At 51.6% G+C, this 27,617-nt stretch overlaps 1 long non-coding RNA gene across 3 annotated transcripts; it reads left to right on the forward strand.

The window, feature by feature from the left end:
* The first annotated feature begins 85 nt into the window (after positions 1 to 85).
* Positions 86 to 21,472, forward strand: LOC102900816. 3 transcript variants are annotated; one of them, XR_006586292.1, is made up of 7 exons: positions 86 to 241; positions 781 to 841; positions 998 to 1,072; positions 4,063 to 4,250; positions 4,566 to 5,589; positions 10,802 to 10,945; positions 20,148 to 21,472. It is a non-coding gene; the product is annotated as an uncharacterized LOC102900816 (long non-coding RNA). The 3 variants fall into 3 exon arrangements; XR_006586291.1 differs by lacking the exons at positions 4,566 to 5,589; positions 20,148 to 21,472 and having other exon boundaries at positions 90 to 241; positions 10,802 to 12,042; XR_002736216.2 differs by lacking the exons at positions 4,063 to 4,250; positions 4,566 to 5,589; positions 10,802 to 10,945; positions 20,148 to 21,472 and having other exon boundaries at positions 93 to 241; positions 998 to 1,251.
* Positions 21,473 to 27,617: the final 6,145 nt, after the last annotated feature.

Raw genomic sequence — 27,617 nt, forward strand, 5'->3', positions numbered from 1 at the left:
CGCTTCCGGAGGGCGCCCCGGCTCAGCCAAAAAAAAAAAAAAAAAAAAGCCAAAGACCTCCCCCAGACCGCCCTGGCTGCCGCCCCTCCCCCTGCGCGCTCTCACCCGGCCCCTGGGTCCTACTGCCCCCCAATGGGGGGGGGGGCGCTGGGAACCCCCAGCAGAGAGGCCGGGCACCTGACCGAACGACCTGCGCTGCGCGTGGACACTGCGGAGACTCCGGACTTTTCCGGTTCTGGAGGTGGGGAGCGGGCGGGGGGCGGGGAGGGGGGTAGTTCGAATCACTGAGCTGGAGGGGACACTGAGTTTCAGGGTCCAGCTCCCCAGAGAGGAGCATCCCCAATCCCCACAATCTTACCCCGGATCGCACTTCCTTCCAGCAGCCCTTTCCCTTGCAAGGTCTCTGCCCCAAGGGGATCCGTTCCCCCGTTTTAGAGCTGAAACTTAATTGGGTTCTCCGACACGCCCCCTCCTCAGTCAGGACCCCTCTGCTTTGTCTCAGGGGAGGCGGTCAGAAACTGAGAAGCAGCATCTTTCTCCATCCGCAGCTTCTCCTGATCACCGGAGCTCGACCTTAGTGACTGCCCTGAGGGGAAGAGGGGTCCTGAGGGGCCCAATAGGGGACCCTCACCCTGGAAAGTCTTGAAGTGATAGAGGCGGGGACTCCGGGGGAACGTCGTGGTTTGGCCGGGTCTGGAGGGGTGCGCAGGAAGGAGAAACCCTGACTGTCCACTAAGTAATCTGTTGTGTGACCCTAAGCAAGTTACTTTCTTTTTCTAGGCCACAGTTCCTTCTTTGGCTGTGAAATGTGGTGCTGTCATTCGTTGCTTCCTTCCCATCTGTAAGTCTGGCTCCCTCTCTCCTTGGTTATCCCTGCCCCCTCCCTGTCCGGGTTTCCTCCCATGGCTCCAGGTCTATCAACCCCTCTCACCCCACCCTCCCACAACTGATAGTCCCTTGAGCTCTGAGCTAAGCTGGATATTCAATTCTCTTCTAGGTGCTACAGATACAGCTGAGAAAAGGACAAAGTCCCTGCCCTCAAGGATGTACACGATGAGAAGGAAACATGCAGGTTAGCAGGGAACTCAAGAAGGCAGCAGATTATTTAGGACATGCCCATACCTCCCGCAATAGTGAAGTGATAGATAACAAATGGGCACAATGTGGAGAGGAAGGGACAGGGTAGAGAGACCCTTCATTCGCTCACTCATTCATTCATTCAATCAATAAACTATCCTGAGTATCTTCTTTCTTCCTGGTGCATCCTTGGATCGTGGGGAACAAATGAATCCCAGCACCCAGTGGATGAATCATCTGGGTCCCTGGCAGAGGGGTGGGGGGAGGGCCCTTTCTGGCCACCCCAGTCTGCTGCTGGTGACTAACCTGGAAGTCTGGGTTAGGGGCTGCTGCTCAAAGTCTGATTACACAGACTGTGAGAAATCTTAGATTAGAAGAGGTTCAGACTCTTTGAATCAGGGTCAGAATTGGAGAGAACTTGAATCCTGAAGTGACCATCATAGAAGGTGATATCTTACTTGAACCCCCATGGAATCTTTGAATCCATCTAAGGAATCTTAGAGTGTTAAATCTCATAGTCAGAGAATCTTAGAAGAAAAGAAGCAGGGGCTCTGGGCTGCAAGGCATCTCAGAGGTCGTGGATTCCTGGGCACAGCCCCAGGCAGAAGCCTCTCAACAGTATCCCAAAGGCAAGCACACAGCACCTCCAGGAACAGGGAGTCCCACAGAGGCAGCTCAGTGTTCTTTCTTAGGATAGGTCTGATCATTAACAAAATTGCTCCTCTATAGAGTGGTGTCCGTTTCCTTGGAGTGGCTGTCATGGTTCTCACGTGCTTTCCTGCCTTAATTGTGTATTGCTTTTAAGGATAAGTCTTTGCTATCCAAGGAAACTGCCTGGGTCACAGGCCATACCCTGCCCTCCACCCCACCCCCACGCCCAGCTTGGTCCTCAGATGGCAATCAGCCCATGCACTAAGAGTCCATCAAAGCTGGTGGAATAAATGAAAGGTTGGTCTTGGTTTCCAGTAGGTCTAGATTGTCAAAATCGAACAGATTCCCTTTCTTCCTCACTGTTCCATCTCTTAGCTCTCTGAGGCCTCGCCAACACTTTTAGGGGTAAGCTGAATGCTGTGACTCTTAGTGACTGCCCTGAGGGGGAAGAGTAAGCCGAGGCTCCTGCCCTTAGATAAACCTAGAATCCTAGAAGGTCAGAGTAGAAAGGACTAATACCCCCATTCACAGAGAGAGAATCTCCTGATGCCTAAGGAAAAGGGACCCTCTGGCAGTCTTACCAGATCGCTACTGTAGCTCAAACTGGGTCAGAAGCCTCCTCTATGGCAGGATTGATGTGTCATCATCACCCTGTATTGTCACTCAGTGTCACTAGAGACCCCGGCCTCCTACTCAGGGTTCCCGGTACCCAGCATAGCGCATGCCCAGAAGAGGAACTTGGTAAGCACAGTCAGTGAGTGAGTGATGAGAGGTGGCTGCCTGAGTCCTTGGAGCTCCAAGCACCGCCTCCGTGAAGAAAGACAACGGCTCCTTTAAATTTCCAAGATCAGCAAAAAAAAATGTTGAGAGACTTTGCCACATTATTCTTAGCTCTGAGCCTAGCCCAGGCCTGGCTGTGGCCCTTCCCCCACACTCCCGGGCTGCACTTTCTGGAAAAAGCACTCTTTTTTGGAGGGAGGAAACACTCTTGCATTGCAGAGAGACTCTCCAGCATTTCAGGTCTGGATTCCTTCAGTGCTTTTGGCTGCCTGCAGGAGCTGTTCCTGCCCCCCACATCTATCCCATCCCAGGGAAGGGTAGAAATTTGCCCCAAGATCACACAGCATGTCTGAGATCGAGCTGGGCCAGAGCCCAGACATTGGACCCCTGAGTCCTCCTTCCCCCAAACCAGCTTCTAATTGACCCAGCCAGATGGGCAGGCCCCGGTTCACCAGGGGTTACAGGAGCAGCTTGCTCTGGCCCCAGTGGCTAAATTCACACGTCCTTGCCCCCACAGAATCCTAGGACAAAAAATAAAAGATTATTTAAGTGTTCACCATACTCATATCATATTTAACTGTTTCAGGGTAAGTAGGAATGTCACCATCTTAAAACTGAGGAAACTGAGACTCAGGGAGGCTAAGCGGAGTATGTTGGAGCATACAATGAGTTGCATTCAGCCCTGAGACTTAAACTAAGTCTGTTTGTCCAAGGGAAGGTAGGGAAAGGGGAGGACAGAAAAATGACGTTTATGGGGCACTTTGCTACGGCTGGCCTCGCTGGGCACCTAACTGGTATCTCACTCTTAATTATAGGACGTTAACTGGAAGGAAGTGTAATGCTTTTTTCCTTTTTACATGGGATAAAACTGGAGCCAAAGAAGCCTCTGGAAACCAATCCGTTGTGGGCCCTTCCCCTCAGAGGGCCAGGGCCACCACAGGCAGTTCTTTGAGAGGCTGTCCAGGAGCCAAGAATATGCTCGCAGCCCAAAGCATGAGTCAGGGAAACGCAATTTCTGCAATCTCGGGTTCTCTCGGTGGAGTGTGGGGCCTTGCGACTCAAAGGGCGTTCCTGCTAGCTGCCACGTCGAAGGGTGGGAGGCCCGTGTGGGGGTGAGGAGGGCGGGCATGGGATCTCTCCCCTCCTCCTCCCAAAGCAGGCCTGCCCCACCCCCCACCCCTCCGCCGTCCTGGCGTGGAGGGAAGTCACACGGGAAGTCCAATGCCCTCGCTCACATGCCTGACACAACACCCAGGAGACACAACACGCCCACCGACACGACACCGCGGATGCACGTGTGGCCATCCGCCCGCTGCGGCCCCTTCGCGCGATCCGCGTACAGCCGTAGCACCCATGCGCACGTGTCTGCATATTCTCCAGCAACACGGATGCACCACACATGGCACACATGCCTAATAGGAACCTGTGTACAGGCACGGGCGAAAGGGCACAGCCAGGAAGTCTGGGATTCTACTCTCATCTCTCCACCCCTTCACGCCTTGGCGAAGTTACTTCTTAGTCTCTGAGTTTCAGTTTCCGTTTGTCAAATGACAGGGTGCGACTTCTTCTTGCCACCCTACTCCCTGCCAGTTGACAAACACAGGCACAGAGCTCCTGACCCCAGCCGGGGGCTCCGTCCATTGTACCAGCTCTTCCGTGGCTCCCACTGGTCCCTGGAGAAAGTCCAAGCCCCTTCTTTGCCCTCGTCACCTTGCATCAGGAGTGCCAGTTTGCAAAGACAGGTAGGTCCTTGGTGCCCCTGGGCAGAGATGCTCTGCCTTTTCAGGGCCAGAGCAAGGGAGGACGCTCTTAAGAAAGCTCAGCTTTAGGAGTGGGGGAGCACATTTTATTTTGAGTGGATCGGTAGGTCCCTCTTTTCCCCCAGCCTCTCCCTCCGAGGCCTCCTCTGGCAGCCCCATGGAAATAGCTCCAGCTGCCTGCAAGGCTGGGGGGCTGGTAGGGTGGTAGAGGCTTGTTAAATACTGCCTGGCCCTTTCCCCACCCCCACCGTCTCCCTCACCCCTCACCCAGCTCCCAGCTCTCTTCCCCTCCTCTAGGTGACACCAGCAGCTGTAATGGTAGTGATGCCCACCTCACCCACAGGGCTGACCGCCCTGTCTTCCCATCTCTGACACTCGGAAAAGGGACCCCTGAATCCTGACCACCCAACCACACCCCAGCCCTCATCTACTTCAGCCCAGTGCAGCCTCCTCTGTGTTATGAATACAGGAAGCCCTGGCTTGGATCCTATCCCAGCTCTGCTACGTTTTAGCCTTGTGCCCGTGATCTAGAGCCCCCTCTGTAAACTGGCAATGATAATCTCGAAGATAATGAGAAGCACAGATGAAACAAGGACGTGGCGAGCACTCTGAGAACTCCGAATGACATTGGGCTCTCCACTCCACACTCTGCTTGCCTCTTCTCGGCCTGGTCCAGTCCTTCCAGGCCACTCCTGCTGTGTCCTCTGAGGGCCATCCTGTTGGTTTCACTCACACCTGGCCTTGCACACACACAAGAGGATAGCAAAGCGTTGTGAGTGGCATGGCGGCTTGCCCGGGGAGGCCCAGGCAGAGGACGGCAGCCCGTAGAGGGGCAGGAGCCCAACCTGGGAGTTGTTAGGAAGTCTGGGTGCTACCTCTCATTGAGTGATCTTGGAAAGTCACCTCTCTGTGCCTCACTTTCCTCATCTGTAACATGGGGATATGAGTAGGATCTAGAAGGCTCTGAGGGATTTCATTTTAAACAGGAAGAAGTGTTCTTGCAGGAGGAGAAATTGGCACACCCTTTCTAAATTGTTTTAATATTTATTAATTTTTGAGAGAGAGAGAGAGAGGCACACCCTTTCTAGAAGGCAGTTTGCATTGAGAGCTTTAAAGACCTGTTACTAATTCCCTGCAACATTGTTTGTAATAGCAAAAATTGGAAACAACCTATCTATTGGTAGGGAGTAGGAATACCAAGAAGCTGGAAAAAACAAAAAGTAGGAAGTTCTTTAGGTCCTGATACTGATATGGAAGGGCAAAGTGACGGATAATGTGACGGTCCACTGCTGTTAGATGCACACACAGACCATCCCTGCAGGTGGGTGAGGAAGGAAGGTAACATTCCTTCCATTCAGGGGAAGGACTGGAGGGACAGGAGAAAGGGGGAGGGGTGAGACTTATTTTGGGACTACAGCTGACCCAGAATGACGTGGGTTTGAACTGCGTGGGTGCACTTATATGCAGACATTTTTTGATAAATACGGTACAATACTGTAAGTGTATTTTTTCTTCTTTATGATGTTCTTAAAAACATTTTCTTTACTTTAGCTTACTTTACTGTAAGGATACAGTATATAATACATATATCATACAAATATGTGTTAATTGACTTTATGTTATCAGTAAGGCTCTTGGTCAACAGGAGACTATTAACAGTTAAGTTCCGAGGAAGTCAAAAGTTATATGTGGATTTCGGGACTCTGTGGGGGTGGGGGGGTCAGCACCCCTAATCCCTGTGTTGTTTTAGGGTCAACTGTATATGAATGCATTCCGTATTCACACATTTTTAAAATTTTAAGTTATTTGTGTTCTTTTTGAAAAAAAAAGATCAGTTTTTTTTTTAATTTAGCTGAAGGAAATTATTTTTGAAAATATGAGCATAGGTACAGGTACAAGGATGGTCATTACAGCCTCGTTTGTAAGGGCTGAAAATTGGAGAATGTCAGTAAGGGAGGGACCATGGGCAGCCATCATAAAGGAGGAAGTTGTTTCAGTCCTCAGTGAAAGACAGCTCAATGGATTGGTGAATAAAAAATAGAGCAGTTTATAAGGGTACCTGGGTGGCTCAGTTGGTTAAGCGTCTGACTTCAGCTCAGGTCATGATCTCGTGGTTTGTGAGTTTGCGCCCCGCATTGGGCTCTGTGTTGACAGCTCAGAGCCTGGAGCCTGTTTCTGATTCTGTGTCTCTCTCTCTGCCCCTTGCCTGCTCACACTCTGTCTCTGTCTCTCAAAAATAAATAAGCATTAAAAAAATTTTTTTTCAAATAGAGCAGCTTATAAAACAGCATGTCTATGAAAATGCTATGTGCAGAGGCACAGATGAATGGAAGTATGTTCATACCTCACCAAAAAGCCCACTCTTGTTATTAGATGATTTTCCACTTAATTTTTAAAACATGTCTGCTGTTTGAAGTTGTTTTATTTATTTTTTATTCTTTATTTTTAAAGATTTTATTTTTTTAAGTAATTTCTATATCCAGCGTGGGGCCAAACTCACGACCCGAGATCAAGAGTCATCTGCTCTACCAACTGAGCCAGCCAGGTGCCCCTGAAATTGTTTTATTTTTTCAATGAATATGTACTAATAACAGACATAGAGAAATGTGTATAATATTCATGGAAAAAGGCCAGAAGGAAATACTCTTAAGTGGTTTAATACTATTTATCTTTGGAGATAGAAATTCGTGTTATTTCTATTTTCTCCTCTCTGCTTCTCTGAAATTTTTCAATAGCATATATTACTTTTATAATCAGTTTTTAAAAATCAATGAAGTGAATGGGAAAAGAACATCCAGTGGGAGGTCAAGCCAGGCCTGAAGGACCTTTGTCTGAGTGGGGGGTAGGGAAGGGCAAGCCAATGGGGCCCGGGGCTCAGAGGCCCTCACTGCAGCTCTGGGGAGGTTGGGAGGCTGGGGCTCGATCGCATCTGGCCAGGCCTGTCATTTTCCACTACCACAAGCCTGCTGGCTTTAGGCCTCAGGCTAAAATGAGTTAGGTCCTGACAGCATTTCATGGGAAGCCGCCAGGGCAGGCAGGGAGGGTCCCAACAAAGGTCACCACATGAGGGGGTAGGAGTATGTGTGGGTAAAGCTGCAGAGGATGGCCAGCCAGGGGTCTCCCAGGAGCTCTGGGGGCTGGGAAGCTTGGAGCTTCTCCCTGATGACAATTTAGCAGGGAACGGACAAGGTCACATTGGTGTTTTTCAAGTAGTTCTCTACCTGCTGAGTGGAGAGTGATAGAAGCCAGAGAGGAGACTGTCACAATAACCCAGAGCAAGATGCTAGCGCCTGGGCCCAGGCAGGAACCATGGGGCTAGAGAGGTCCTAGGGGTGGACTGAGCATGAAGGGCCCAGGAACAGGGGGAAGGAGGACTCTGGGATGTCGGGCCTGGGTGATGGCACTTTGTCCTCTTCCTGAGATGGACCCTGGGAGGGAAGGTGGTTGTCTGTAGCTTGGAGACATCCAGGAGGAGGCAGCATCCCTTAGCCTGGCACCCAGGCCGGAGAGGACGACTTGGGAGCACAGTGGAGTAAGGGACACGGTGGGCTGGAAGGTGTGGGTGAGACCAGATACAGAGCGTGAGAAAAACAGGCTGGGGAGAATCAGGCCCAGTCCAGGCGGAGGGGGCATCTCTGCCACCGCCAGGAAGGAGAATCAGGGTGGAGCTGGCAGGTGGGGCTGGGGGCAGAGGAAGAAGGCCATGCTGGATGCTGTGCAGAGAGGGCCCCCTCCTCCCTCGCTGAGAATGCGGAGGGAGGACCAGGCTGCCCTGATTCCGTGGTGGGTGGGGTGGGTCCGAGCTGGGATCTGTACACTCGGCCAGGCCCCATTGGCTGGCGGGCGGGGGCCGGCGCAGAGACAGGCCACGCTGATGCAACGTGGGCCTATCGTTGCAGGCCTGGCTGAGGGGCTGCAGCTGTGCAGGCCGCTGCCCAGAGGTTCCAGCAGGGAGGGAGGACCGGCGCAGGCTCGAGCCCTGGGACTGCAGCCCAGCCACGCCCCAAAGCTGTCTGTTCTGACTCAGGAGGGAAACACGCCTTTCATGGAAGCACCCAGAGCCCTCCGCTCTGTGCATGTGCGTGTGGGCGCGAGGCGGGGGAGGGGCCCGCGAATGCCGCGCCGGCTCAGCGGTTCCCCTCAAGCCCAGCCTGCCGGAGGCCAGGCCGGGAAGCAGGAGGGGAGGAGTTGAGCACCTGCAGAGCCGGGGCTGAGCATCTGGTCCTGGGTTCCCGGCTGTGCTTAGCCTCTGACTCTGTATGCGACTCTGGGCAAATCCCTGATCCCTCTGAGCCTGTTTATCCGTCTCTTAATCTGGGACAGAGACTTGCGGGAAAGAGCTCAGAGATTGGGGACTGGCGCGGGAAGCGGCACAGCTGACCAGTCTGAGCCCCCAGATCAAGCGCAGAGGAAAGGAACTAGTATTTATGATGCCCACCCTGTGCATTCTTTGTTAAGTCCCATAACCCTGCTGGAGGTAGGTATTTTAATTCCCATTTTGCAATGGGAAAACTGAGCCTCAAACAGCCCAGGAAAGACAGAGCCTGGATTTGAATGAAGCCAGGTTTCCCCGCGTGGGGTCTGGGGTTCTGTCCACTGCAGCAAACGGGCCATACCTGAGGGCATCAGGAGGCTGACGCTGGCATCACTGATGGCCAGAACTCAGAGTTGCCCAAATCTTGGGCACTACCCCTACATAGTCCCCTTTCTGTTCTTAAGCAACGGGTCTCACAGGAGATGCTTGGAGGTGTGACCAGGGGAGGAGGAAGAGGGCTGCAGAGCCCAAAAGTGCCTGACACCTTGCGGGTGTGGAGGGGTGGGTGGGGAAGACTTCTTGGAGGAGACTGCCTGGGGTTGATAAGGAGCTAACGCCAAGTAGAGAAGACGTGGAGAGGGTGAGGAAAGCGAGGTGCTCTCCTCAGGTGCACAATTAATGGCAACACTCAAACCCACAGTAATCAAGAGAAGTAATATTTTCAAAAATCAAAACCAATGCAAAAGGAAAAACCCAAGACGAAGAAAATATAAAAATTTTAAATGAAGTCAGGATCCAGGCTCACTTCATGGGTGTGTAACCTGTGTGGCCTCCCAAGGGCCCCACACTTGGGTGAATGTCCTGCTCTTGCCATCTTGGGATTCGGAATAATTTTTGAGGAAGGAGCCCCATGCATCACGTAGCCGGTCTGGGCAAGATCAGTAAAACAGTACTGTGTCAAGCCATATTGGAGCCTGAGCCAAAAGATAAATATATATATATATATATATATATATATATATATATATATAGTTGAGATTGTGGTATTTTGCTCATTGTGGATTTCTTTTTGCATTACCTTTGATTCAAAAAAAAAAAAAAATTGGGACACCCAGGTGGCTCAGTCTGTTAAGCATCTGACTCTTGATTTCAACTCGGGTCATGATCTTACGGTTTGTGAATTTGAACCCTGCCTTGGGCTCTGCATTCACAGAGTGGAACCTGCTTGGGATTCTCTCTCTCTCCGTCTCTTTCTGCCCCTCCCCCACTCACGCTGTCTCTCTCTCTCAAAATAAATAAATAAACGTTAAAAATGGTTATTAAAATATTGCAGATGTTATTTCTCTTGGTTACTGAGGTTTTGATGCCCCTTTTAATTTGCACCCAAGTGAATGCCTCCCTGGCCTCACCCTAGATCCAGCCCAGGGAGGGGAGGGGAGGAGAGGAGAGGAGAGGAGAAGAGAGGCGAGGCAGCGGGGGAAGAGGGAACGGCAGGGCAATGGCTGGAAGATGGCCTGGCCAGCAGAACTAGCCTGCGAGGAGGTACTGGCAAGGCTGGGGGCAGGTGAACCTTCAGGCACCTCCCACGTCCCACGGAGTCCTTGCAAGAGAGGTGCCTGGATGTCTCTCCACCTTCTGATCACTGTCCAGAGCCTCAGTGCCCTATCTGTGAAGTGAGAACAAGGGTTTCTGTTCTGAGGGACAAAAGAAAAAAAAGTTGCTGAGTTTGAAACTGGAAAACCCTATAAATGGGAACGTACGTGCACAGCGTCTGTGTTAGGTGCCATCTGCTCCCACAGGCACGCACGTGGCCATCTCCCTCACCCCCCACGCCTCTGCCCCTCCATTCTGCTTTCTCATGGCCTGGAGGCCTCCCCCGGCCCACCAAAGCCTCTCCCTTCCCTTGCCTTCTGTGTGCATGGGACAGAGACCATATTCTTGGTATTCCTTCCTTCTTTCTCTTGTGGAACAAATATTTATGGAGAATCCTCTATGCACCTGTGTTCACTATGTGACCACAACAAGGCCTTTGCTCTCAAGGAGCCTCACAGCACAGGCTGGGGGAGACAGGCTATAAACTAAGAACCAAGTATGATAACTTTGGGTCACGATAAGGCCTATGCAGAAATGAAAACAGGTGGGTGGAGGTGGAGGGCCAGCTACTTTACATGGGGTGGCCCGAGACCCGAATGATAAGCTGTATTTGTTTCCTGTTGCTGCTATAACAAGTTACTATGAACGTAGTGGCTTAAAATAATGTAAGTTTATTATCTTACAGTTCTAGATGTCAGAAGACTAAAATGCGTCCACGGGGCTGTGTATCTTCTGGGACCTCTAGGCGCAAATCTGTTTCCTTGCCCTTTGGAGCTTCTGGAAGCCGCCTGCATGGCTTGACCTGTGGCCCCTTCCTCCATCTTCAAAGGTATCATCATATCTCCCCCTTCCTCTGACCCCTGTTGTACCATCACGTCTCTTTCTCTGACTCTGAACCCCTCTCCCCACCTCCCTCTTACAAGGACTCTTGTGATTCCATTGGGCCACGAGGGTCATCTCACATCTTCATATTCGTAATTTAATCTCCTTTACCTTGTGAATGAACACATCCAGGACTAGGACACAGACATCTCTGGGGGGGCCGTTATTCTGCCTACCACAGAAGCCAACCCTGTGAAGGCCTTAGAGTGGAGGAGAGCAAGCAGAAAGAATTGCATGTGCAAAGCCCTCAAGGCTAGAATGAACTCGGCATGTTCTCGGAGGAGCAAGAAGGCCACCTTTCTAGAAAGTAATGCTCCAGTTAGCTTGATTTTAACGAACTCTACTCATGGGGCCAATCCCACCTCTGCGGATGAATGCGGTACGCTCCGGGACAGCCTCACAGAGCATCTCCTTGGCACTTAAGGTCATCTCCTCCATCTCCTCAACTTCGAGCTGGCCCACACTTCACATGCTTAGGAAGAGAGCCCCGGATGTTCGGAGAAGGTGCCTGCCTGGGCAGTCGCCTGGAGCTGGAGGCCAGACTGACTCTGGTCGAGGAGTGGGCCCAGCTCCTGGCACCTGCATATAATCCTTCTTTCTTCCTTGCTAAAGGCCAGGGTTGTGTGGCTAAGGGAGGCCGGGGGCAGGAAAGGCTGGACCTCCAGCAGTGGCAGCAGCCTTCAAAGACCATATTGTTAGCTCTGAACTGCAGTGGGGAAAGTGCCAGGGTCTGGCTGAATGAAGCATCTGTGATCTCTGGGTCAGGGACTCTCCTGGGTCATACCTCCCACCCTCACCTCTGCCTGTACGTTTGGCTTCCTTAGCATCCCTTGTACTGTCCTCAGAGACCATAGCTGCCTCACTGTGCCATTGGCTGTTGGATGGTGGCCTCTCCTGTTAGAATTTAAGCTCTGAGAAGGCCAGAAGCTATCTGTCTTGAGCACCACCAAGGCCCAGAACCCAGCCCAGAGCTCGGCTCAGAGAAGTTGTTCCATAAATGCGTGGAATGAATGAATGAATGAATGAATGAATGAATGAATGAGAGACTGTTGCCATTCTTGCTTCATCTGGTCACCTTTTCCCCAGACCCTTGCACCAGCTTCCTCACTAGTTTCCCTGCCTCTGGTCCCTCCACCACACCCTCCCCTAGCATCTAGTTAAAACCCTCCAGAAGCTCCCTGAGACTCTCAGGATCCAGCCAAGCTGCTGCCAGCCTCATTAGGCATTCACCCACCCATTCTCTTCCCTGCTCCTGCACTACCCCCTTGAACATACCAAATACCTCCCAGCCTGTGTGCCCTTGCATCCAGGGTTCCTAAGCCCAGAATGTCCTTTCTCCTCTTCTCCCCAACTGGGTGACTTCTATTCATGGTTCAGGAGACAAGCTCCTCCAGGAAGCCTGCCTGACTACCCCCAGCCTCCTCTGGGCTCCCAGAGCCTCCCCACTCGACTCCATGCTTCTCACCACCTCAGCACCAGTTGTATTTGCCCGTTATAACACCTCTGTCTCAGGCACTGAGTCTGACCCATGTTTTTGTCATAGCAAGAGCCCTGGATGTGGTCAGGCCAGAGCAAATGCTCAGCAAAGGTATAAACTCAGACCCAAGACAGTGCGGGGCCTGCGGCCAAACTACTGGGGCGTTTCTGCCCTCTTGTGGCCATTTTGGATCACTGTGCTTGACTGTATCCTGTTCATGAGTTTCTCTAGGGTAATGGACTGAGTCCAGGAACAGTGGTTTTCAGAATGTGACCACAGCATCAGTATCACCCTGGAACTTGTTAGAAATGAAAGTTTTTAACTGGGGCGCCTGGATGTCTCAGTCAGTGAAGCATGAGACTCTTGATCCCCATGTTGGGCATAAAGTTTAAAGAAAGAAAGAAGGGAAGACAGAAAGGAAGGAAGGAGGGAAGGAAGGAAGGAAGGAAGGAAGGAAGGAAGGAAGGAAGGAAGGAAGGAAGGAAATAGAAAGAAAGAAAAGAAAGAAAGAAAGAAAGAAAGAAAGAAAGAAAGAAAGAAAGAAAGATTGATTCTTGGACTCTACCCCAGACTTATGAATCAGAAACTCTGGGTGCGAGGCCCAGAAATCTGTTTTAACAAGCTCTCCAGGTAATTCTGATGCAAGCTGGTTTGAGAATGCTTCTCCAGGAGCCCCAGGTGATCAAGGAGACAGCAAGACCCACCTAGGGTTGCTAGCTAAAACACAGGACTCCCAGTCAAAGGTGAATTTCAGATAAACAACAAAAGATTTTTATTACAAATATTTCACCACACACATTTATACTAAAACATCATTTGTTGTGCACCTGATGCACACAGGAGAGCCACTGCCTGGAATAGCAACAGAGGAACAGATAGAATGAGAGGCTCCAGAGTGATTTATTGAGCACCTACTACGTGCCTGGCACTGTCCTGAGTAGTGGGCACGATATCCAAAAAATAGAAATGGAAGGAAAACTTACGAAGCCAGCATTACCTTGATCCCACAACCTGAGTAGTGGGCACGATGACAAAAGAAGCAGATACGAACCCCACCTTCAGTTGCAAGGACTCCATGGGTCCTGCCGGCTTTGATTCCAGGTTTACACCCTAAATTGAGAGCCCTAATCAAACAGTAGAGGAGGTTGACTTTTTTTATGTTTCATTTTTCAGAGGCAAGCAGGAAGTTGTTCTACTCTTCCTCATAGATTTGATTCAAAATTACATTAGAGGCAGTGGGCTGAGGGTGGAGCCCTCAGTTTCATACTAATGAAACAAGATTGGTATGAGCTGATTATCGTTGCAGTGGAATGATGGGTAATGGGGGCTGCTTATACTAATCTGTCTAATTTTATGTACGTCATCCACACATTTATTTATTTATTTATTTAAAAAAATTTTTTTTAATGTTTATTTATTTTTGAGACAGAGAGACAGAGCATGAACGGGGGAGGGGCAGAGAGAGAGAGGGAGACACAGAATCGGAAGCAGGCTCCAGGCTCCGAGCCGTCAGCCCAGAGCCCGACGCGGGGCTCGAACTCACGGACCGCGAGATCGTGACCTGAGCTGAAGTCGGACGCTTAACCGACTGAGCCACCCAGGCGCCCCTATTTTTTTTTTTTAACACAGCTCAAAGTAATATTAAAACTCTGAAATCTTCCCAGTCTAGAATGAGACCCTTCTTTCAAGCTTGTCCTGCCTCAGAAGACGGAAACCTGAAGAGGGCGCTGCTCTCCCTCCATGACCATCACTGGCTGCTGGCTGCGGCCCCTCCAGAGTGGAGTGCAGAGCAGGAAAGAGGGCAGAAAAGGCCCTCCTTGCCTGATACGGTTGTAACCCAGCCTGGGGACACTCTGGCCATGGCGGATGTCCCAAGTTGATCTTAATTCATGGGATTCTCCCGGAGATTTTTCAGGAAACCTCCTCCTCTGGGGATCTCTCACCTGGATTTCCCCTGATGAGGCAGGGCCTGTTCTGGTTTGCAACTTCCCTGTTGCTTTCCAGCTGTCCCCGCTCTGCTGGGATCTCCTCACCGCCCCCAAAGTGGTCCTCGGGCAGAGGGACACCAGCTCAGACAGGCAGGCCCCCATCAGGTCCCCCGGATAATCAGGCATCCTCTGTCCAGTCTACCCAGGCAGCGAGCCGTTCCCAGCGGGGCCCCGGCCCTCCCCGCTCTGCCGCCACGCACAGCCCCTTGCTGTGAGAGACTGTGTGTGAGAGCACTTCTGGTCCCCGTGTCTCCCAAAGTCAAGGCTCACGTGTCAAGCTGTCTGAACAGTGCTCCGGAAACCCTCCTCACTTGACTTCGAGGAGAGAAGAGAAGCAGAGCGGAATGACAAGTCTCTCTTGTGGGTGGGTGGGGGCCAGAGGCTGGCAGGACACACCCTCTGCTGGTCCTGCAGGGTGGGCTGACCCTCCAGTGAGGAATCTGGGTACCGGGACCCTCTCGTCCACAGCTTTTGGAGCCCTGGTTAGACACCGGCCACAGGACCAGCCTCGTTCCCACCCCCACCCTATCACAGGACTAGAGAACCGCGGACAGAGAGCTGCTCCTTCATCACCTGGATTTGCCTGGTAAAAACTTGCTCCTCGGCAAGCCTCCACGCAGGCTCTGCCGGCTCCGGGATGACCTCCCTGATGGCCCCATGGAGCGCCCTGAGTGCTCCCACTGTATCTCCCTGGTGCTCCCACTGTATCTTGTTCTCTCCTCCATTAGAACGTTTTTTTTTTTTACTTTTGAAAGCTGTCTGTTGCCATGTTTCTTCATCGGATTGTGAGTTCCTTGAAGAACCCCTGTTCTTCGAGTTTATCACTGGGTCCCTGGGTCCCTGGGCCACTGTGTTCCGAGTTTATCACTGGGTCCAGCACAAAGGCTGCCTGACACAAACGAGGGGTGATGCAAGGACAGCAGCGATGACAACCTTCGCTGAGTGTTACCTGTGTGCCAGGCCCTGTGCCAGGCTTCATGGTGCGTTGTCACATTAATCCTGCTACAGTCTTACGTGGTAGGTACCGTTCTCCCTATTTGTCAGATGGGAAAACTGAGGCTCCGAGGGTGAAATCCCTGGCCAAGCTCGCGTGGGTAGCAAGCAGGAGAGCCAGGGTTTGACCCAAGTCCCCCTGAGTATGGAGCCCCTTGTCCTGTACTGATTCGGAGCTCACCATGTCTGACAGGTACCTGGGTGGGGGCAGGGGTGGGTGGGCACCCTTAGGTCAGCCTGAGCCTGATTGCTCCGGCCCCAGCAAGCGAGGACTCTGCGATTTCTTGGGGTCGTAGGATGTTCAGAGAGTCAGGGGAGACAGGAGGGTCAAGACAGGAGTGGGAGGCCCTGACTTGTGAGGCCAGGGCAAGGTCAGGCCAAGACGCAATTTGGGCTATCACTTCTTGCCAGCGTTGACGGGCCTCATTTCCTTCATCTCTTAGCCCTGCTCCAGCCTTTCACCAGACCCCAGGGGCTGGCAGCCAAGGCCCCGGCTCAGAAAGCTCCCAGGGCTCCAGGAAGGGAGGAAACAAATCCCGGGAAATTTGGCAGGTCGCAACGGCTCAGTGTCTGGATGTCCCCAGGGCAGCGACGGGTCCTGGCTCGGCCACGGGTCTGTGGTGACCACCGGTCCGGGTGTGCCCACCGCTGAGGGATGTGGGGCTGCCAGTGGTAAAGCTGCCCCGGAAGCAGTTGTCATCTAGTGTCACCCATGTCATTAGATGCCTCTAGGCCCTGTATGAAGGACTCTTGGGAAGACCAGGCGGTATCAGGGCACCCGGGTGGGTCAGCCCGGATGTGGCCCCGAGGGCTGCTGGCGAAAGCAGGGCCAGGAGTCAGAGCGAGCACTTCACTTCACTTCAGTCTTCACTTCACTTCACTTCACTTCACTTCACTTCAGCACTTCACTTCAGGACTGGCCGGGGGGCCCCAGGCCACTTGCCCAAATAAGATCCCTAAACCTCCTTTCTCTTCTCTACAATGAGGGGGGTAACACCCGCTTGACAGGGCTCTCGTGAGAGTGAAAATGAGGTGAGTCAGCAGAAGGAAGGCATCACTGCAGGATTAGGTTCAGCGATGAGTAACAAATCCCCAGAGTTGTTCTGGCTTAAATGAGACTTTGTTTCTCTCCCAGTTGCACGGTTGGAAATCGATGGTCCAGGGGTGGTGGGGGGGGGGGGCTCTGCTTTAAGTCCTTGGGCATTCAGGCTGCTTCTAGCTCATGGCTCCTCCGACCCTAGGGTGTGGCCCTTGTCTTCAAAGACCAAGATGGCAGCTAGAGCCCTAGCCATCACATTACATGTTCCAGGTGGCAGATAAGAGATGGACCAAAGAAGTGCATGGCACTCCCTTTAAGGGTGCTTCCCAGAAGTCCTAGGCAGCAATTTTGCTTACATTCTGTTGGCTGTAACTTTAGTCCCAGGGCCACAGCAAGAGAGTCCGTGAAAGGCGCTTTTGATGCCAAAGGGCCACCGTCCAGGTGAAAATCAGGAGTGCTACTAGTGTGGAAGACTGAGGGCACAGATACTGGGGAGTTAGCAGAAGTGCCGGCCACACATGCCTGGCACAGTGCCTGACGTGCATCAGAAGCATTCAGCAAATGTGAGCACCTTCTTCCCGGCCTGAGCAAGGTTATGGCCCTGGCTCCCGGGCTGGCACAGGGCCTCCCGGGGTGCCTTGATGGGACAGACAGGAAGAGGACAGAGTTGGGACCGGCTGGGATGTAAGAAGCAGGGACATCCCTGGACGGGCCTGGCCAGCTGGTCACAGCACCACGAGGCTCAGCGTGTGCCAGCCCGCACCCGAAGGCCAGCACCCCAAGAACCCAGGAGTGGGGTCCTGGGTGGCAAGGAGTCCTCGGGAGCCAGGCCAGAAGCTGGAGGCAGAAGACGCTCCAGGAAGGGGAAAGGGCTTGACCGGTATAGGCGGGACACCAAAGCCCACCCGCGAGCGGGCATGACATCAGGGTGGAAAAGCACCGGGCAGGGTCCCGGACAGCCGGGCCTGTACTGACGGCCACCGCAGAGGAAGAGAAAACATCGAAGTCAGACTTGCCCGCTTTTATTTTAGAAGCAAGCTAACAGATGTTAAGTAATCTAGGAAAAGCAGCCTCTGCCAAAAAACAGACCCAAAAATATGAAACAATGAAACCAGGCAGGGCGGCCAAGCACCAGCTCTTGTCAGGGAGATGGGGTTCTCATTCCTAAGGACATGACAGTGACGGGATCTGCTTTATGGGTACATTAGGGTCGGTGGCATAGGGGACCTTGTAAGACCACCCCAGAGGGATGCTGCTGAACGTCCCGCTACCCACCCCCCCCCCCACCTCCCACAGTTTAAATTTGGAAGCAGGGGAACTTGCCTAAATATGTAAACCTGGTCTTGGAGCCTTGAGATTTGCCAGGCATGTTCCTTCTCCCAGTCCCTGATCTGTGGCATGCTGTTAAGCCCCCTAGTTGCACGTCCACACTGCACTGCCTGGCCCACCAACCGGTGTGGAAGGAAAGGAGCTTCAGTGTGAGCGCCAGGGGTCTGGGCCCTCCAGGCTGCCTGATGCTGAATGCGTGTCGGCCGACGGCGGGGGGCCTGAAGGCTTCCACGCAAGCATACCAGGGTCTCCGGTCCTGCCCTCCTAGGCGACAGCTGCATAGCTTCTCCTCTGCCCTCCCATCTCCAAGACCCCTTCCCACCTCCATCCCAGCTGATGATCTTGCCTCCTGAGTCACTGAGAAAATGAAAGCAAACGGAAAAGAGCGCCCCACCTCAGGCTCCCTCCACATCTTGTGGGTAATACAAGTCCTCAAGCTCAAGCCAGCCCCTCCTCCGGTGTGCCCCCCCCCCCCCCCCGGCAGTCTGCTCTCTCCGAAGCCTTCAGCTCTTCTGTCCTCTCTTCTTCCCTTGGGTATACACGTCTCACGTGCTCTATGTCACGAAAACCTCAGTTTCCCTCTCTGTCCCTTGTCTTCCCTTCTTTTACATCAGGACCCCTCAGAGGATCGAGGCTGATCTCTGCCCCCAGGTCCAGCCTCCTGTGGTTCCTTAGCCCCACCCTACCCCTGGGTTTTGGCTTGCTCTTCTCCGGGACTCCCCCTCTGTCTCTCTTGCCCAGTCCTCCTCTTCCCCGGATGCAGGAGGCTGAGGCTCGGTCCCGGTCTTGTCTTCTTCAGCAACCATTTCTTTACTGGTCTCATCCAAGCACGAGACTTTAAACACCGTCCCTGTGCCCCAACGCCCACGTTTCTGGACCTCTCTCAGACCCCAGATTCGGACACCCAACTGTCGGCCCGCCATGTCTGCTCGGATGTCTGAGAGACAGCTGAGAATCAGCACATCCAATCCCAAATTCTGATCTGCCCCCCAAAACCTCTCGCTCCTGTCACCTTCCTCGTGACAGATCAGGGCACTGCCATCCCTCTAGGTGCTCAGGCGGGGCCAGCCTTGACTCCTCTCTCTCACAACCTACATTCAGTTCATCAGGAAATCCTGTGGCTCCACCTTCTAAAGACTTACGGAATCTGACCACCTCTCACACCGCCCTGCTGTTGCCCTCCCCTGGGCTGCCACCACCTCCCCTCTGGTTGCTGCATTCCACTGTCCCTGCTTTGAAACCGCCCCCCCTTGGTCTATTTAACTCCGGAGGCAAATACTGAACCCCTCTGCTTTGAACTCGGAGGTGCTTCCCCATTTCGACGGAAGCAAAAATTCAATTCCTTACCGTGGGCTCTGGGCCCACCCATCCACTCTCTGTGACCTCATGGATCCATCTTTTACCTTCCTCCTCCACCCCACCCCCTCCATCACCCCCTTCACTCAAGCCACATTGGCCTCCTGGCTTGAACGTACTAGGTGTGCTCCACCTCAGGGCCTTTGCACCTGTGGTCTGCTTCAGGGTTTTTTTTTTTTTTCACTCAGATGTCCCCTTTCTTGACCACTCCATTTAAAATAGTAATTCCCCTGCTGACACTCCATGTTCTCCTCTGTCTGTGGCGCTCTTTCCCTTCTCTGCAGCACGTATCTCAACTAATATCCTGTTCTTGTTTGTTTGTTTGTTTGTTGTCTACCTCCCTCCACTAGAAACCAAATTTCATGATGGCAGAGATTTTCACTGCTGTATCCCCAGCACTAAAACAATGCTGAGCATAAAGCAACCGCTCAGTATACATGTATTTAAAGAGTGAAGAAAGGAAAGAAGCAATGACTGCGTGAAGGAATTGCTCTCCCTGCCAAGGAGGACTGGGCTGCCCACAGGGGGCAGTAGAACAGGGGGCAACAACAATCATTGTTGCGAGTACCAGGCCCCATGCTGGGTGCTGGGGTGTGTGTGGCCTGGTAGAAGCAGACGCATAAGCTGATGTTCACAGAAGTGACTGGTAAATGAGAGGACAGAGGGAAGCCCAAGGGCCTGTGGCAGCCCAGAGGAGCGCTGACCCAGGAAGCCTTCTGTGAGGAGGTGAGCCCTGCCCGAAGTCCTACCTCGCCACTCTCTCTCCACCTATGCCATTTTGTTCTCCATTCTCCCTCCTATCGTTGCCATGGTCCACTGAGGGTAGAGTGTACTTCCTTGGTCTGTTGGCTTTGGACTTGGTCCTGTGTCCCGCTTTGGCCAGTGGAATGTGGTCAGAAGAGACTGTGTGATTGTTCTGAGCCCAGGCCTTAAGAGGCATCACGTGTTTCTGCTTGCACCCTGACAGTTGCGTGAAGAAAGCATGAGTTGGGCAGCCATTGAGCTCAGAATGAGAGGCAGGTGGAACAGACCTGAGCCTGAAAGCCTGAAGCAGAGCGTTTCCTGCCACGCCAGCCGACCTGCAGACTGTGAGCAAGACAGAGAGATACTGTTTATAAGCCGTCAAGATTTTTAGTTGTTTGTTACGCAGCATCATTATGGCAGTAGCTGACCAGTGCACCAAGGTAAGAGAAATCATCACGAAAAGTCACATTAGAAGTCACAATGTGTGAATCCTCTCGTCGCTATCCATGCAGAATTGCTCAGTAAAACAAAAGTTCAAAATATTACAAACAAACATCATTGAGACTGAAAAGGCCTGTTTGTGTATTGATCAATATGGGAGAAGCTGGGAAGATTGTCTGCCAAGCACCTTTTTTTCCCCCCAAGAATTGCCTCTGCCCCACCATCCATGTTTGCAAACACGGATACCACATTCCTTTGCTCTCAACCTCCATGATGAAGACTGAGGACCATGGTCATTCTAGGCCGAATGCCTTCTTTCCAAGAATTTTGCAACTAGGACAGAGATAGAAAACTCGGTTTCTCTTTGGGTGGGTGGACCATAATATTCATTTGGGACCTGTTGGATGGCCCTGTTTTTTGCCTCATCCAGAGGCGTGACCCTACCCTTGCCCTTAGAAGTTGGGGGACTCCCCCATATCCTTTCACTGAATTCCCCTTTATGCTGAAACTTGTTCTGTTACAGAAACTGAATAAGAAGAGAAGTCTGTGGGTTCTGGCATGGGCTGGGTGCTCAGCAAAGTTTCCTTGAATTGAGTTATTATAGGAAGCCACAGTTAGTATCACCTTTCCTGGGGTGTTGGCTGGTTGGGGTATTTCCAATTTTCTACCCTGAAGAAGGGCACCCATGATTGCCTCTTAGGTGCATGATGCTCGAGACAGGACCTCAACTGAGTGACTCTCCTGTTTCTTCCCCCATCCCTGCTGCTCCTGGAGATAAAAGATGCCCTTCCGTTCTCCGCACAAGAGAAAGGCATGGTGAAAAAGAACACCAGATTATCTTTACCCCGGATTTACCCCTTCCTAGCTGTGTGACTGTGGGCGTGCTACTTAACCTCCATGTTGGTTTTCTCACGTCGATAAGTGACAACCATAACAGTCTACCCTCTAGGGCTGTGATGAGGCTTAAGAGCAAAATGCTTGTCAACAAGCAAAAACAACCTGATTCAAAAACAAGCAAAGAACTGGAGTAGACATTTCTTCAAAGAAGATAAACAGATGACCAATAAGCACATGAAAAGATGCTTAACATCACTAACCATTAGAGAATTGCAAATCGAAACCACAAAGCTGGGGCGCCTGGGTGGCTCAGTCAGTTAAGTGTCTGACTTTTGCTCAGGTCATGATCTCGCGGGTTTTGAGTTCACACCCCACATCGAGCTCTCTGCTATCTGTACAGAGCCCACTTCCGATCCTATGTCCCCCACTCTCTCTCTCTCTCTGCCCCTCCCCTGCTAGTTCTCTTTCTCTCTCTCTCAAAATAAATAAATAAACTTAAAAAAAAAAAGAAGATAATACTTCGTACCCACTGGGATGGCTGTTATCAAAAAACATAAAAATAACAAGTGTTGGAGAGGATGTGGAAACACTGGAACCCTGGTGCACTGTTGGTGGGAAGGTAAAATGTTGCAGCCACTGTGGCAAACAGTATTTAACACTTAATTTTTTTTTAATTTTAATTAAAACATATTGAAAATAGAGCGGCCGTATAACCCAGCAATTCCACTAATGGGGATCTACCCAACAGAATTGATACCCGCACGCCCAAGTCCACAGCAGCACTTTTCATAGCAGCCAAGAGATGGAAGCAACTCCAGGGCCCATTGATGGATGGAGAAACAAAATATGTGACATATCCATACAACGGACTATTATCCGGCCTCCAAAAAGGAAGGAAATTCTGGCACATGCTACAACATGGACGAACCTTGAAGACATTACGTTGAGTGAATAAGTCTGTATGGTTTCGCTTGTATGAGGTAACAAATTCATGAAGACAGAAAGTAGAATGCTGGTTGCCGGGGGGCTGGGGGATGAGGGAATAGGAAGTTATTGGGTAATGGGCGTGACTTTCAGTTTCATAAGATGAAAAAAGTCCTGGAGATGAGCAGTGCTGATGGTTGCATGACAGTGTGCATGGGCTTTATGCCACTGAACTCGACACTAAAAATGGCGCCTGGGTGGCTCCATCGGTTGGGCATCTGTCTTCGGCTCAGGTCATGATCTCGCGGTTCCTGAGTTCGAGCCCCGTGTCGGGCTCTGTGCTGCCAGCTCAGAGCCTGGAGCCTGCTTCGCATTCTGTGTCTCCACCCCTCCCCCACTCACACACACACACACACACACACACACACACACACTCTCTCTCTCTCTCTCTCTCTCTCTCACTCTCTCTCTCACTCTCTCTCAAAAATAAATAAACACAAAAAATTAAAAATTAAACAGTGGTGAAAACATGGCCACATGGGTGGCTCAGTTGAGTGACCAACTCTTGATTTGGACTCAGGTCATGATCTCAAGGTTTGTGAGTTTGAGCCCCACGTTGGGCACCACACTGATGGTGCAGAGCCTGCTTGGGATTCTCTCTCTCTCTCTCTCTCTCTCTCTCTCTGCTCCTCCCCCACTTGTGTGCATTCTCTCTCTCCCTCTCTCTCAAAATAAATAAACTTTAAAAAATGGTGAAAATATAAATTTTATGTCATGTATATTTTACCACAATTTTTTTTTTAAAGAGTAAAATGCTCGAACCAGTGCCTAGTACAAAATACACATTCCAGGGGCGCCTGGGTGGCTCAGTCGGTTGAGCGCCGACTTCAGCTCAGGTCACAATCTCGCGGTCCGTGAGTTCGAGCCCCGCATCGGGCCCCTGTGCTGACAGCTCAGAGCCCGGAGCCTGTTTCAGATTCTGTGTCTCCCTCTCTCTGCCCCTCCCCCGTTCATGCTCTGTCTCTCTCTGTCTCAAAAGTAAATAAACGTTAAAAAAAATTTTTTTTTTAAATTCAAAATACACATTCCAGAGCAGACACTAGACCCTTTTAGGTCCAAACTCTTTGCATAACGATACTAAGCATCCCTTGCCTTTTCCACTGGGGTGATGTTTCACAGATGATGCAGCCACTGGTGCCTCCATACCAATTGGAGCTCCAAACTGTCCTAGAAATAATCATATTCTTTGCTGCCATGCCCTCGCAGGAAAACACTGCCAATATCACTCAAGAAAGCAATAAAATTATCTTATTGATGAAACAAGAAAACGTATTCAATTCATTCTTTATTGACCCTTGAATACACACCTTTTTAATATTCCTTGTGATGAAACGGAAAGTATCCTGAAGCACTTCTGCTGTAGACAGAAGCATCGTGGTTGCCTCCAGGAAAAGCATTTGTGCAACTGCTTGAACTGTGAGCTACCCTAGCCACTTTTTTCATGGAACGCTATTTTTACTCGAAAGAAAAATTGACAGGCAAATTATGGTTATGCAGACTTGAATATCTGGCAGGCATTTTCTCAAAACTGAAGAAATGAGCCTGTCATTTCAGGGTAGACTGACATAGTTTGTGGCTAAGGATAAAAATTCAAGCTTTCAAGTGAAAATTAGAATTTTGGAAGACTCGTGTTCACCACTGTAAGCTTGACAGCTTCTCAATACTGAAAGATTTCTCGGATGAGATCAGTAGTGATATTAGTGAATTCGATTTTTTTAGCTAGTGTGTGCCAAAATTTATCAGCATTTGAAAGGTAACTTGGCGAATTAATTTTTTCCCTAATGGCCACTGCATGCTGTTACAAAATCAGGCATGGGTAAGAGATGTATTTAACAGTGCAAAGGAGACCAGTGGACGTTAATGGAACTGAGTAAGAAAATTTCACTGATGTGATTTCAGATTCTAATAGCAACTGACTGTTGCTGTGTCCGCAATTATTTGAAAAGGCCATTAAAATACCCCTTCTTTTCTAACTACGTATCAGCATAAGCCTCCATTTTCTTTGTCAGCTTCAAACAAAACAGCATATTGTGCTTGATCGAATGCAGAAACAGATAGGAGAATCCAGCTGTCTTTTGTTAAGCCAGGCATTAAGAAACTTGTAAATCTGTGAAACAATGCCACTCTTCACCCTCGTTTTTTTCTTTAGGAAAAGACATTTTTCATAAAGATGTTTAAACGTAGGAAGGTTGTTATTTTAAATTAATTACATGAACATTTTTAAGAGTCTGTTTTAATTTATAACACTGTAAAGGCCAATATAAACCATATAAGCAAAAGTTCTGTGGCGTCCCCGATAATTTTTAGGCGTGAAACAGTGTCTGGAGACCCACAAATTGGAGAATCAGAGCTGTAGCGTTAGCACTTAGAACCATTGTTCTGCACCAACCCATATCAGACAGCAGGGGGCAGCAGAGGCGGTCAAATAAAGTTCTCCCCTTTGCTTCGCTTTAAAGGTATTAGGCACCTATTGGGTGTGACCCGCGCCCCCGTGCTGCTGAAGACAGGGAAGAAATCCAACAAGGAGTTCATGGTCCCGGGGGGAATGCAATTGACAATGGTGGGTCCAAGATTCCCCCTCTTACGAACATCAGGAAGTGCCGGTAAGCTGATAATGATCGCTGTTATTCCCACTGACCGGTAGGAAGGCTTGGTGGAGGGGTGGGAGTCGCAGGATGGGGGGTCAGGGAGGATCCTGAAGCTGCGCATCCTTTCAAGACTGGAGCCAAGGATCCAGCAGAATGAGAAGCAGGTCAGGTATAAATTCTTATTTACTTGATACAGACGTTCCCCGAAGCCATCCCCAATCCCTCCACCATATGAAAGGAGCCAACACAGATTTATGGCTCTCACCTTGGTCTCCCTTCCACTTTCCACGGCCACGCCTCCCAGCTTCCTGCCTGGAGGCCTGCTCCACTTGGCCCTCTCCTTGGAGGGCAGACACCTTGGCTCCTGCTTCACTGAGGCCTTCAGGCCTGATCTTCCTCACCTGCCCTGTCCCCACTCCGGTCCCCTCACCACCCGCAAGCCGCCGGAAGTGCTGCCTCTCCTCAGACTCTGGTCGGCACCTTGTCTCTCCAGCCCACTGATTGGCTACCTCCTCTCCTGCACAGGGCTGTAGGCTTTACGTTCCCCTCCAAAAACAAAAACCCAAAGCCTCCAACTCTGCCTCCTCCCCCAGCTGCCACTCAAGCGTGCACCCTTTGCCATCGACCTGGGAAAGGCTACCCACAAAGTCTCCACATGCACGCACCCCTGTTCCTGCCTCCACCTCTCCCAAGAACCACCCTTAGAACCCAGATGCTGACCCCAAGCATTCAGTCCCAATGCTCCTGGCCCACCCCCTCTCCCGCTTTATCTCTTTCCTGCTGCATCCCTGTGAACCGCACACTCCCTCCCTGGGAATGGTCCCCTCTCACCCTAAAGGTATTAGGCACCTGTCCTAATACCCTGTCCCAGGCCCAAACATCTCAGATTCTCTATCTCCCTTACCCCACATAGACACAATCAGTAGCTTGTCTCTTTCCCCCTAAATGTCCTTGACCCCCCACGCCCACCCCTGGAGCCCAGGTTCAGAACCTCACCTTTCCTTGTCCTCTGGATTCTCAAAACAGGCCCGAGCTGCCCTCTCTGCCTCAGTCTTCTCCAAAGACTGACCAGAACAAGCTCTGAAAAGCAGATCTGACATCGTCTCCTGCTTAAACTCTCCCCAGACTCCCCTCTGCTGGCAGCACAGAAACCAAACTCTGTGACAAAGACCTGAGGGACAGGGCCTCCTGCCTACCTCTTCAGGCACAGGCTTTCTCGACCTTCCCGCCTTGGTACCATGGAACCGAGTAGATCTCCCCCACCACACCATGCTGCCTCAGGCCTGGCTGACCAAGCGCTTTAGCCCTCACCACCTTTGAGGGGCCATTTTCGTCTCCATTTTACTCACGAGGAAACTGAGGCAGAGAGAAGGGAGGTGACTAGGCCAGGACGCGCCTCTGGCTCCCCAGCCCAAACATCACGCCCCAAGTGTCCCACATCCTACTTTGTCTCCAGGTCAGGTAAGTGACTTTGCTGCCTTTCCAACACCCCCATCCACTCCCCACTCAACACACACTCTTACCCCGTCCCACCATCCTTCAGGGCTGGCCAGGGTTCAGATGCTCTTCCTGCCCAGATGCCCAGACCCCCTCGGGGCCCCTCCCTGACCTCCTCTGGCAACAAATTGGGCCATACACTTGCCTTGGGTATGCCGGGGCGGGGGTGGGGGGATGTGGCCCCAGCCCCTGCAGTCCCACTATGTATTGACTGATGCCACTAGAGGCACCGGAGGGCTGGGGAGGGGGAGGGGGGGGCCTGCAGTTCCTGGGTGGGAGGAGGGAGGCTGGATCCCTTCCTCCTTGTTAAAGTTCTGGTGCCTCCAGGTAAAAGTCCAAACTCAAAGCCTTGCCTAATATGGCCTCTGCCTGCCCCTCCAGCTCCCCCTTATTTATCACTCACAGTGGGCTTACCATGCGCCGACATCACCCTAAACTCTTACAAAATGGACTTCATTTAATCCTTATAAATAATACCCCGTGAGATAGGTACTGGTATTATCCACACTTTATAGAGGAGACAGGCACAGGGCCATGACAGAGCTCGTAAAGGCAGAGCCAGTATGCGAACCCAGGCCGTGTGGGTTCAGAGTCTGTGCTCTAGCTGTGCCATTGTGTGTCCTCAAGCTCTCCCTCCCCTCGTCATTGCCCTTCCCTCAAACACACCACAGTTCTCACCTGTCACCTGCCTGTTCCCACTTCTGGGCCTTTGTACTCTGGGTTCTGTCTGCCTAGACTTCTCTCCTTATCTGACAACTTCTACTTAGCCTTAGATAGCCAACTCAAATGTCACCTTTCTGCGAAACTGCCCTTGACCCCGCCCTGCCCCCCCCCCTTGCCAAAGCAGGCACCCTCTCTGTGTTCACAGAGCACTCTGTACATATAGCCGCTGCACACAGCCCTGGGACTGGAGCGCCTTGATGTCAAGGGCTGTCTCCTCCCCAGTTGTCCCATCCCTGGATGCCCAATGTGTAGTCTAGGACTTCATCCAGCTCAGGAATTATTGGTAAATGTGGGATGGGCTAGGGGTACAGACAAGACTCCATCCCTTGCCCTCTAAAAACTGACCCACAAGTAGCCCAAGAGCCAAGGGGATCAGTGTCCCCAGAAGGGCACAAAAAGCTTGCATTGTCAGCTGCTTCGATGGACAATGCTGTGCTTCCCACTGGGAGGGTCGGGCAGGCTTCTCAGAGGGTCCTTGAAGCCCTGGGGGGGGGGGTGATGCATGCGGGCAGCACAAGTTGGGGACAGATTCCAGGCTGGAGAGGCAGACAGGTAGGAAAGCAGCACGTACTGTGAGTTCAGTTGAGCCCATCAGCCCCACCAGGAGGTTAGTGCAGAAGCTG

The sequence above is a fragment of the Felis catus genome, chromosome D1 (assembly GCF_018350175.1).
Source record: "Felis catus isolate Fca126 chromosome D1, F.catus_Fca126_mat1.0, whole genome shotgun sequence".
NCBI classification, from domain to species: Eukaryota; Metazoa; Chordata; class Mammalia; order Carnivora; family Felidae; genus Felis; species Felis catus.